This window comes from Topomyia yanbarensis, chromosome 3, assembly GCF_030247195.1.
Source record: "Topomyia yanbarensis strain Yona2022 chromosome 3, ASM3024719v1, whole genome shotgun sequence".
Lineage (NCBI taxonomy): Eukaryota > Metazoa > Arthropoda > Insecta > Diptera > Culicidae > Topomyia > Topomyia yanbarensis.
In genome coordinates, this window is record NC_080672.1 from 77,362,200 (window position 1) to 77,374,867 (window position 12,668).

Here is a 12,668-nt window from a genome sequence, read left to right on the forward strand (position 1 = left end):
TATATCAACAATCGACGATTTGGGTAGTGTTAGCCAGTCAGTCAGTCGGAGATGGAAAATGAGGAAAACTGAGTGTGAAAAGCAACCCAAAAGAGAAACAATAACAACACATGTACAAGTAATCCAACGCCTATATCCAGTTTAGTGTAGAACCATGTCCCAGTAACTGTTCAAAACATTCAACATGTAAAAACGAAAACGACCGAATGGCCTCCTTTCGGTGCGACGAAGGCGGAAGAAATTCGTGACAGCCGAGGTCGGTCGTACTGTCTGTCGGATGGTGTGACGCGGCCAAAACGTGGATCTCATCTGTTGAGTAACTCGGTGCTATTGACGTTTAGATGATGGAGTTAGTTAAAATTGGAATTGGGTAATGTATTTTTAATAAATATACAATTTTCTTAATATTTTTGCCAAATGCGAAGACAACAAAGTTTTGTGCTTTTAATTCATTAATGTCACATTTTCATTCACCCTTTCTCACACATCTAGTCACGAAATTAATCTTCTATGCAAAGTTCCACACCTGCATTGACCAATATTTACTCGGCAAACTTCCATCAACCCCTCGCAGCTTTACAAACAAACCATTCGAGCACCACGGTGCGTTCTGCTCGACTTCTCGCGCCCTATCACACACCGAAGCCACATCGCATCGATTATTATTCGATTCGTCGCGGTTTCTGTCTTAGTCACAGGCACGCGTTTACTTACACCGTACCAACCGAAACGAACGATTTGTCGCTGCTTGTGAATGTGGGCACTACCGAGATACGGTAGCACAAAAGTGCACCACCTCAAGAAGCTCCATTATCAGTAAGTAGGAACGTACGGTGGCGATACGGCGCGCGGAACTTGGCTACTGCGCGCGCGATTGTTTTAAACCGATCTTCGACTCGGATCGTCCGGTAGAAAACAGTCCATTTTCGACGGTGGAAGGCACAGGATTAGCATCAGGATTCCTCGCCATCAGCCAACAGCTGTGATTGGATCCGTGCGAGGTCGAAGATAAATAAACATCAGAGGCGTAACGATAAGTGAAACACGTGTCTAAAGTGCAGTGTGTAAATTTGACTTGAACTTAGCCATCACACCGGTGCCCCGGCGCGGAGTAGAATCCATTACGAGACAGGTGGGTAGGTGAAGAATTCTAATATCTATGAGGATTGATAACGACTTTGTTTGGTGAGGGGGAAGAATGGTACGGAAAGGTACCGGAAGGGGTTGTTTTTATTCGTTCACGGCCTGCGTCTTCGAAATGACATCGAACCAACCGAAAATGGAGCAACGGTCATTCGGTGGTAAAATGCACGCGCAAACGATTGCAACCAGCACTTTGTTTCTTTCTCGTGCGCCTGTGTGACCGAGTGGAATAAAATATTCCGAAAACAGAGGACGTTGGTGCGTCCGACGACCCTTCCGCAATGTGTGCGCAAGTGACTGAACTGTGTTGGATTGAAATGTTTAATTTTGTGCTATCGATTTGGTACCAGAAGTATGTCAATATTTTCTGTCCTGTTGAAGAACTTGACTTAGGATAGTGTTTTGAAAATATTTTGTGATAAACATAAGTTTTGAAGTTTCGGCGCAAATAAATCGACGTAAGATAGGGAAACAAACAAACTGATAGAGCCATTTAATTATCAGCTTTAACCGGTCATACAGAATAAACACGCTTATGTGAATATGATTGAAATGATTAAGTTATTCAGCTCAAGTACATAGGGCAATAATAAACAATGCCGTTGTAGATTTTGACCTTTTGTTTTGGGTTGTTTCGCAGTCGATTTTTGCATACAAAACAATTACAATGAACGATCCTACTAACACAAATTGCAGTAGGCTCCGATCAAGCTAATCTCACCTTCGGATATTATTCTTGATTTTAACACTGAACCCGGTTTTTAAGATTGATACTTGTCTTCACAGAACTGGATGTCACTAAAAGAAAACTCCGCAAAAGATGGTCATTAGACTGCCCAGACAAAAAGGAATTTTTGAAAACTCAACCGACCCACCCTGAGTTGATTCCTAGTAATAGGAGTACTTGCTCCAAATTGGAAGCAAATCGGACAAGTCTAGCTACCGAACCAGCGTGCCTGAAGTTTGAATAGAATTTTTCGTAAATTTGCATGGATAAAACCCCCTAGCTCGCATTTTTGCCGCTAGGTGGCACTGTATGCATCGTATTATCACTTTGAGTAAAAATAAGAGAGATAATTTAATTGTCTACAACTTTGTCGAAGACTGCTAGTCAATCCGACTTTGTTAAAAGAAGTTATTAATTGTCAAATTCGTTTAATAATAAATCTAGTTTCATGGAATTCCAATAAACCCACTGAAAAAGAAAAAATTCTCGATTTTTTCTTCAAATATAAAAATGGAATTAAGCTTCAGCTTCTTTTATCTTCTAACAATCGGTTGTAATTTACGATTTACGGATCCAGCTCTTATCTCACCATGTGATGTAATTTTTCCTGCTCCATTTATTTATTGAAATTTTCCCGACGACTACTTGAAAAATATATTTTTTTGGCTTCCAAAACATGTAAAATTTTAAATAAACTCAAACACCTTTTAGGTGCGCATGCAAATATTAATGTCTTTTATTTGAAGCAAAATTGAGCTAGCAAGAAGAGGTTCCACTAATTTTATCGGCCCGCAACCATTCTGTGGAGTCTCATCGAGTACCCTCAAAATGGAGCATCAATATGATGACCGTACAATTCGTAGTTGTTACTCCGTTTTTGACCAGACTAAGCGAAATTGCATAGAGAATCAACGAATGGGGCTTGGGAGTAGCTATCCATCTTTAATGTACGCTAGAGTGACAGGAAAAATATGACCCCTATAAGCCCACCCCTGAGTCGATTCCTAGTTCCACCAGGAGTATTTGCACCAAATTTGAAGCAAATCGGACAAGTCTAGCTATCGGACCAACGTGCCTGAAGTTTGTATGGGATTTTTCAACAATTTACATGGAGAAAACCCACTAGTACGCTTTTCGCCGCTAGGTGGCACTGTATGCATCGTATTATCACTATAAGTGAAAATAAGAAAGATAATTTAATTGTCTATAACTTTGCCGTAAACTGCTAGTCAATACGGCTTTGTTAAAATAAGTTATTAAACTTTTAACGAAGTGATGTCTGAGCCAGTTTTGCATGGGGCCTAACAGTGCATGGTTGTGTATCAGTACTCGATTCGCACTAACTAAACATTTTTGTGAAATAATCGTTGGGTTTAGCCCAATGATATGTTCAGAAGAATTAAAGTAAACAATACGAGTCATGTTTTGATTAGAAAATTTTAGTTCCACATGTTACCGCATAGAGGGCGCCAAAACTAACTTTTCAACGGAGAGAGATATAAATTTGGTGTCTTCAACAAAGTTATAGAACAGACATTTTTCAGTATTTCTTCCGAACATCTTGATACTCCATCTCTCTTCTATGAAAAGTTAGTGTTGGCGCCCTCTATGTGGTAACATGTGGAACTAAAATTTTATAACCAAAGCATAACTCCCATTATTTACTTCAATTCTTCTGAACATACTATTCAGCTAAATCTAACCATTATTTCACAAAAATGTATAGTTCGCGAGACTCGAGTGCTAATACACAACCATGCACTGCTGGGCCCCATGCAAAACTGGTTCAGACATCACTTCGTTAAATGTTTAATAACTTCTTTCAACAAAGCCGGATTGACTAGCAGTCTTTGACAAAGTTGTAGACAATTAAATTATCTTTCTCTTTTTCACTTACAGTGATAATACGAGGCATACAGTGCCACCTATCGTCGAAAATGCGAGCTAGTGGGTTTTCTCCATGTATATTGCTGCAAAATCCCATACAAACTTCAGGTCCGTTGGTCCGATAACTAGACTTGACCGATTTGCTTCAAATTTGGTGCAAGTAGTCCTGGTGGGACTAGAAATCGACTAAGGGGTGGGCCGATTGAGTTTTCAAAAATTCATCATTTTCCTGGTGTTCGGTATCGAACGTCAAAATTAATTGAAATCCCTCTTGCCTTTCCCTGATCCCCTGCTAAGCCAAGACAAGTTTCGGCTTCACTTGTGTCTCATCGGCATAAACAGAACTTCTGCTCGAACGGGACATCACGTTTGATCAGTCGTTTGATTGAAACACATAGTGTGTTTTAGTTTTAAGGGATTTGCGTCAAGCCGGCGCTAATCTATTCCGACAATGTGTTAGTGTCGGTTTCTGATGAGGCGAAGCCGAAACACAACATAGTATGAAATAAGGATTTGTGCCCTCCTGTACAAAGACTGGTTTTTACCAAAAAAGTTTCATCCTAGTGAGAAATTTTGGTTTTTACCAATTTTTCCTCCTTAGGGTGAAATATAGCATAGTTTCCCTGATCGATATTTGCTATAAATCCTCCACCCACTATCACCCAGTCCATTATTAAATCGTTCTCTTGGAAATAAATTTTATTCCATACTTATATTATTCCCCCCATAGTTCATAAGTAGAAATAAAATGTTCAATCATATCCTATCAAGAAACCCCCTCCCGCTCAGCCGTACCGTCATTAAGGATTTTTTTATGAACGTGTCCACTGGAAAACAGACCGAATGACCGGAACGATGAGAGTGAAGAAACGGAAGAAAATTCACCTTTATTGGAAACACTGAGAAAAGATATGAGACTGGGAGATCGCAGGTTCGATTCCTGCCTGAGGACATATCTTTTCTCAGTGTTTCCAATAAAGGTGAATTTTTCCCGTTTCTTCATTCTCACCTTTCCGGTCATTCTTTCTCTGTCTGTTTTCCAGTGGACAAGTTCATAAAAAAATCCTTAAGAAAGGAAAAAACAAAGACTCACGTCCAAACAAGGAATATATAAAACGTGCCATCATGCTTTTTTGTTTCAATGGAGGTGGGAGGAGCCAATATCATACAAGGCCGATGCAGAACTCGGAAAGCAATCAGCTATAAAAGAAATGCATTTGAACGTATCAGTATCAGTATTTTTGTAAATTTCAAACCGTAAACATCGCGAAATAAACAAATCTAAAGAGAATCCGGAATTTTCCTTTCTGCCACCGAAAGAGCACCAATCGTGTCTCGTCCTCCACTGCTGGATCTGAGGCATCCGTTTCCTGCTGTTGCTGAGCCATCGCAATACAGTCCACTGACTTGCTGCACATCGGAATGCGCACCCAAGGAAGCAATTAGTGTTCGTCCCATCGAACTGATCCACATTTAAACCCTAGCCGCGGTAATCTATTGTGGACACCAATTCGACTAGCACACGGACAACCTATTTCTGTTCCGAATCGACAACCGTCGTCGTTTTGGAGTACCATCAAGAGAAGCCATCCAGATTCCTGATCCCGTACATTGTGTACCGCACACCTGGGCAGTCTAATGTACACGTTTCGTGAGTTCTATATTGTGAAATGACAATAACGGCACTGGCCCCATCCTCACAGTCATCGGGGAAGGGAAGGAGTGTTAGTGGAACAAACGTTATTATGGAGACCATGTATACCTCAGCATCTCCCGTTTGACACGGGAAGGAGATTTTGTTAGTAGGATGGGGTAAAGAGTTACACAAATCTGGATTCACCATGACGAGTGACACGATCAATTCAATTGCTAAGCCAATTCAAGTTTTTGTACGAATAATTATAATCAGCGTGATCAGAACTCCGATTCTTGTGGGACATACCGTAGAACAATGGGTTTGCTCAGAAAGTAGAAACACAAATAAAGTTTTCGTTTTATGTAGCTAGCGTCAATCTGGCTAGCAATGAAGTTCAGCCGGAAATAAGCCGAAATTCTGGCTGGTTCTAGTTAGTTATTTTCCATTGGCACAACCGATTCTAAATAAAAGCGGTAGTGTCACTGGAGCAGGAATACGAAGCAGAATCAGCCAGCATTCCGGCTGAACTTTAGTGGGTAGTGTCAGGTTCTGATAAGAGGAACTCGAAATGCTTCTCCAATAACTAATTTACTTATAGGTGTTGTGCCCTTCATGCGCGAAATAGTTTTTAAACTAAATTTCCTCAACTAAGGAGAAATATATCATAGTGCATATTGCATCGTTGCCTCTGGTTGAGCAGTGGAAAGATTTCAAATAAACTCGTCTTAGACCTATAATACATGTAGAACAGTTCAAAGTTAGTTTCCAGTTAAAAGTGAAGATGTAGCATAATCTGAAAGAAGTGACCTACGTACGGCTACACCACGTTGGAAATTGTGTATTGATAACGTTTAGAAGCTTAGTCCAAGTATAAAGCTTCATTGCAAAGTATATGCAACACGGAATCGAATACGAAAATGTGGAAACCAAGATCTCTAAGTATATACAAATGAAGATAAAATCGAAGTACGCCAGCACGACTTAGCACCACGCACTAGACTATAATGCATCAAGAGATTCATGTCGAACTACGGAGAGGTGGAATACTGGAAGAAACTAACTATTCCTTCCTATCTGACTTTGGAAGTCAAGGGAGGGGAAGACATTAGCAAATAATACTGTTTACCTACTTCAATCAAAACGAACGAATTTTGTATCCAACATACGCTGCTAAATAAACATTGAAATGATCAACTAGTAACTAAAGTACTTTAAACCTCGACACTAACTACCTGTACAAATACCGAAAACCAACTTCCACCACCACCAATAAGGATACTAATGCCGATGAAGATAGCGCCCCAAAAGAACCAAACTAACTACCGTTAATGGCTTGAAAGCAGTACCGATAAGAACATGGACGTGAACGATAACGCAAGAGAAGGCAGACGGACTGACCCATAAATCGCGATGGACAGCGCAGCTAATGCATAATCGCTCCAAAAAGGATCTCAAAACGCAGAATCATTTAGCGCCAACGAGATCCGACAGGCAGGCAGTAGCTTAGTGTTGTTTTTCATTTTTACATGTTGGTAAAATATGAAAGACCCACGGCTCAGTTATGGTAACGCATTAAGTCGTTTCAGATAAATTAGAAGAAACCATATCAAAATTGGTCGACCCTAATATTGCGTTCATACTACGAGTTAAAACGTGTTTTAACGCTATCTTGATGACATTTTTATTGTTACTAATTATTATAACATGTTTCAACTCTGTAGTGTGACCGTGGTATAATAATATTAACAGTACCATTTTTCAAAGTTGGTCATTTACAATAGACAATATAGTAAAAACATCAATTGAATATTGCCAGAGCTCATTATTTGCCTTTCAGTTGTGTTAAACATATTTTAATTGTAAATTCCACATTAAATTTAAAACTGTTTATAAAAATATTATTAGCAAAAAAGATTAGGGTTACTCCATTTTTAGAGTTTCATGATTCCACCTATAGCCAGCTATCTGTACGCTTCTTATTTGAAAAAAATGGACTTATATTACAGGTCACCAACAGTTCTCCTGAAGTACCTTCCTTCTCTTCAATATTTCCAGAAATGAAGAACTACGATAACATAATTTTGCATACCCAAAGATTTGCAACTTTGACTTGTCTCCTTTTATCTGGTTTAGGGCTATGCCAAGAAAAACTTATTTAGATACTTTCGTCATTTTACATTAATTTTCAAACTCTTTTGTGATTTTACGAATTTTTTTTCGATTTTCGGCTCAAAATTTCTGTAAAAGGCGAAGTTCCGGAATGTTTGAAAGGTTAACTAATCTATTTTAACTCAAAAAATAACAGTCTATAACGAACCGGGCGCAGTGGACGATGCGACACCAGCCACACCAGTGTCAGAGCTTCGTGAGATGACGATGATGTCATAATAATGATGATGATGATGATGATGATGATGATGATAATAATGATAAAGGTATATGAACCTACCATCACTGTATGGAATACTCCGGTGTTGCACTTTTAACAGGCAAGAATAAAATTATGTTATTTAAAGGGCTAAAAAAGCGGATCCATAAAAAGATTTATTTATACGCAATACGAAGTGGCAGAGAATATCCTTCCAACGATAAAATACAGAAATTTTAATAACGTCTTTTCCAGTACTTATTAAGGAACTACCCGATGAGTTGTGTAAGAAGGGTGCGTCATTATTATTACCGCTCGTCAGATAAGAACATTATCAACATAGCTCTGGAAAATTATGTCATTTTTTGATTATGTTTTCCATTAGGAGTGCCGTACTTGCGATACCGCAAGTTACCGCAATGAAATATTTCTTAGTTGGTTACTAGCTAGCAACCATAAGAAGATGCTACTCCAAACAGAAATTGGGCGGGATGAAAATTTCTTCAACTTGCTTTAGGTTTAATTGGTATAAGTGGCACAGTAAATTATTTTCTAGGGTATATGGAGGGAAAATGTAGAATAAAGATATACTATGGGACTAAAGTTAAGAAAGTTATGGGTAAAAATAAAGCGTTGAAATTATTTTTAAAAAAATCGCATTATCTCATAACCTTTAGGACTTGTTTTGTTAGCACCTTAGAACGAGTTGCTGATAATAGCATTGCCTAAAACTTCTTCGAAGACACCATCCTTCTATCATGCCTCATTAAGTGGAGTGCCACCCTAGCGGCCGAGTTCCAAACTACTTTGCTACAACCACATAAAGGCCTAAATGACAAGCAACTTTGCCGAACACTTAACACGGGGGGTTATTAATTTATTCCACCTTTTTCCGACTACTGTGCACCGTCATTAAATCAGTATTTGCGGGGTAGTACTGAGCGAAGCAGCCAAGCTATAATTTAAATATTATAGTACACTGCAAAATGCAATCTAAGTTTTTAGAGAGACTTTAAAAGTGCTATAAAACTTCGATTGCTACTAGGGTGATGATGATATGATTTGTCCCCCATTGTAGCAAGAAAACAACCAGTAGCAATGGCTAGTCTCTCAAGAATAAATTGTTCATGCTTCACATACTCGTCATATTTAACCTGTCACTGTCTTAAGGGCCAAAATGGAAATGGATGGACCCGTAAGCAGATACACTTACGCGCATTCTACAGACATTATAAAATTTCACCTTCCAATGATAAAATCTTCATCGCCACCCTCCCCTGTTACGTAAATTTATTCATCCCCACCCTCCGCTGTTACGTAACAAATTCCTAGAAATTTTTTTTTCTTCGGTGAAAACATGTTACGTAACGATCTAGTTAACTCCTCCTATGTCACAACATGTCACAACTTGTTGTACCCCCTACCCCCCCCCCCCCCTAAAAGCGTAACGTAATTTATGAATGGTCCCTAAGCGTACCGTACCGATGTGTTTGCTGTTTTATTGACTGCTTTGCCGAAACTCACAAAATAAATATATACCCACACTCGTCAAACATCCAGCTATACTAAACCTTTTGTTCCCTCATCTTTAGATATTAGGTACGTCAGCAGGGATTATGCTCTAGTTCTTTTTATTTTGTGCTAATCGTTTGTGTTTTTTTTTTCATTGATACTGTTTTTTGCGTGCTGTCCAATCCAGGCCCGTAGCCAGGATTTTGTTTCGGGAGGGGCTTAACAAAAATTGCATAAAGCTTTTAATTCTGACAATTTGATATAGTCACTAGAAACTAAATTAAATTTTGAAAAGCTCATAATGAAATGAATTTCAAATCTAAGACAATCCTAAAAATATGTTCATTGTCACAAGAAAGGTTATAGTACTTACTCTCGTTACAACAAAGTATATTCTAGAGGTCACAGTGTTTATGCGCTAACCGAATATGACAATGCTTGACGGTGCTGGAAAACACTAGGTGTTCCAAGCTACACCTTTAAAAGGCGTAGAAGATGCTAAACCGAAATGAGTAGAAAAATATCCATAAAATGTTCGAACGAAGAGAATGTCGAAATTCGCACAAAATCTTCTGATTTAGCGAGCGATTTGTAGATGCCCAGAGACGGTTCAACTTCTATTTTCTTTGTCTTGCGTTCTGCGAGTATTACCAGTTCCATTTAAATGAAACTATTTTCAAGACTAGCCTTGGTCTGGTAGATTAGAGCCCCAGTTAAGAAGGATTTTTGGTGATCAATAGGATCAAAATATAAATTTAAATGATTAAATGAACTGAAGGAAACTGCCCACAATTTAATTTATTAAAGAAAATTGTCTACAAATCGAACGAAAACACTGATTACTAATATCTTCTAATTTTCCTTCAAGTCGCCAGTCGCCGTGCATGTTTCGTTCACCGTGCTGTTTCAAAATCACGAAATTTAAAGAACTAGCTCCCTGAATCTATCGGAGAGATCCAGATCCCAAATCCTCTCGTTTCATCGTTTTATTGAAACATTCCAACTAAAGTTGAATCAAAATTTTAAATACATGGTAAGTTGATCATATAACGTGCACTGGTGCCAAACAAACTACTTATTCTCGTTTTGTTGCTAATAGTTTTATATTATTTCTAAATTGTGGCGTATTTAGATAGGTATTTTTACGGTGACTATGAGAGCGGTTTTCATTTTGATAAAAAACAGAGTTGGAAGTCACGTCAAATCCACCTAAACGCACGGTAACTGGTGACTTGACGGTACGTGAAATTTGTTAAATGTATTACCAAAAGAACTAGAATGTCTATCTTCTGACGTCGCAAAAAGCAGAAGCAAAAAAAAAATCGCTACGCTTTAGCAGGCTATAGGCACCAGTGAATCAAGCTAGCTATTGTTCTATATCAGTGCACATACAAATTGTATCGTTGCTCCTGGCTGCGGAGTGAAATGAGTTTGCCAAATGAAGCAAAAGTGTCTGTGCTACGGGATAACACGAACAGTTCAGGAAGTGGAACAATTAGTTAAAGTGAAAATGGAGTTTAATCTCGCTGAAGTTACCTACATTCAGCTACATCACGAAAAAAACTGTTTTGATCACGTTTAGAAGCTTAGCACAGGGCGAAAACTTCATTGCAAAGAACAACATGCAACACGAGGTCGAATTTAATAACACCAGAATCAAGATCCCCGTGCATATGGAAAACGACATGGTGGACGTGCGTATCCATAATTTGGCCCCGCGCACGAAGGAAGATTTCATCAAACGAATCATGTGCAAATGGAGAAGTAGAATCTATTACGAATGATACCTAGAAAAAATTTTTCACCGGCATTCCCAACGGCGTTCGTATTGTGAGAATGCGAGTGACTAAACCAATACCTTCTTACATGACTATCGAATGCAAATCACCGAAGGATGGCGTGACCTATAAGCAAACAACGCTAATCACATATCCCGGGCAGACCCCAACATGCCAATTCTGTAACTATACAGCGTACTACGGAAAAACATGCGCCGAAGCAACTAGTCAAAACTCATCTACTACAGCCAACTCTAACTAGCAGCCACCGATACCTTCAGATAAACCTAAAACAACGATCCAATTACCCAAAAATGCAGGTACAACGACCACGACAACCGCTCCCAAACCAACAACTAGCATTGCCAATAAAGAAGCAAATACCGATGAAGACGGATATACAACAGCGACCCATAAGAACAAGAAACAAATAAGAACCTCTGATCGTGAACAGCAAGAAAGCAGTACCGATGACGACATGGACGGGAACGATAACGCGAGAGAAGGCAGACTGAATGACCCCCAAGCGGCCTCACCACCAAGGAAAAAGATCTCAACACGCAGCAGCAAACTGCGTCAACAAGATCTGGCAGACCGACATTCTTAGATTTTTTTTTTAATTTTTACTTATTGACCCACGGCTCAGTTGTGCTAACGCATTGAGCCGTTTCAAATAAAACTTTAGATTGGAAAAAAGAACTAGATATTATAAATATGAACAAGCTCAATAATTTCAGCATCTTTTTATTCCGACACATGGACGGGTATACATCGCACTTACTTCACCTCTGCCGAAGAGTAACGTAAGGCCAACTTTCTTTGATGATTTCTGTAGTTCTGTAGTTGAGTGCCCAGAAAATATAGAACAGCTGCTCTTGGGTCGATTTCAATTTATTTATTATTTTCTCTCTCTTTTTCTTCGTGATCTCTGCTCATCTCTCTCATTTTATTTCATAACGAACACAAATAAAACGAAAACATGAAATCGAAACATTAATCCCAACTTATTGACTGTAGACTCAACTAGTTACAACATTTTAGTCGCTCTTCGTGATAGGCTATTGATGTTTGTTCACTTTATCGTCACGTCGTTTTTAGACTTACATGGACATTAATTGGAAACCATCGAAAGAAACAGAAATGCTACTGCTTACAGCATTAAGTTTATTATGATTGATTGACTAATATGTGGTTTAGCATCAATTGACATCCGTTGAAAAGTAAGGATAAAATTACAACAGATAGTCCTACCGCTACTATGTACGTTTCTGTATGTCAACAACATTAGTAATATACGACGGTATACAATTCGTGGGTTGATGAACATCTCAGAAAAACCACTGTTTTACCACTTTTTGGCTTGTTTATTTTTTGGCGTTTTTCTTGCTTATTGTTCGATTGTTTAAAATATCACTACTTTGCGGACTAATAATGTTTAAATACGGAACGCATTCTCCGCATAAAATGAAATTGAGTGTCAACCGAAATACTTTACTATTGCATTAAAATGACGCGAAAACAAAAACTGTCTTCTCGACTATATTGTCATCAACTAACGGAAATGTTTTTGTCTAGCACGCTTGAGTGAGATGCCTGATGTTTCTACTAAGTGTACAG

At 38.7% G+C, this 12,668-nt stretch overlaps 1 protein-coding gene across 2 annotated transcripts in view; it reads left to right on the forward strand.

Moving 5' to 3' along the window:
• Positions 1 to 712: 712 nt before the first annotated feature.
• Positions 713 to 12,668, forward strand: part of LOC131689451 (aquaporin AQPAe.a-like) — a 52,407-nt gene continuing 40,451 nt past the window's right edge. The window contains exon 1 of one of the 2 annotated variants that reach the window (XM_058974543.1): positions 713 to 1,136. The gene's annotated coding sequence lies outside the window, so the exon portion shown is untranslated. The remainder of the gene's footprint in view (positions 1,137 to 12,668) is intronic. The other variant, XM_058974542.1, reaches the window with a different exon arrangement.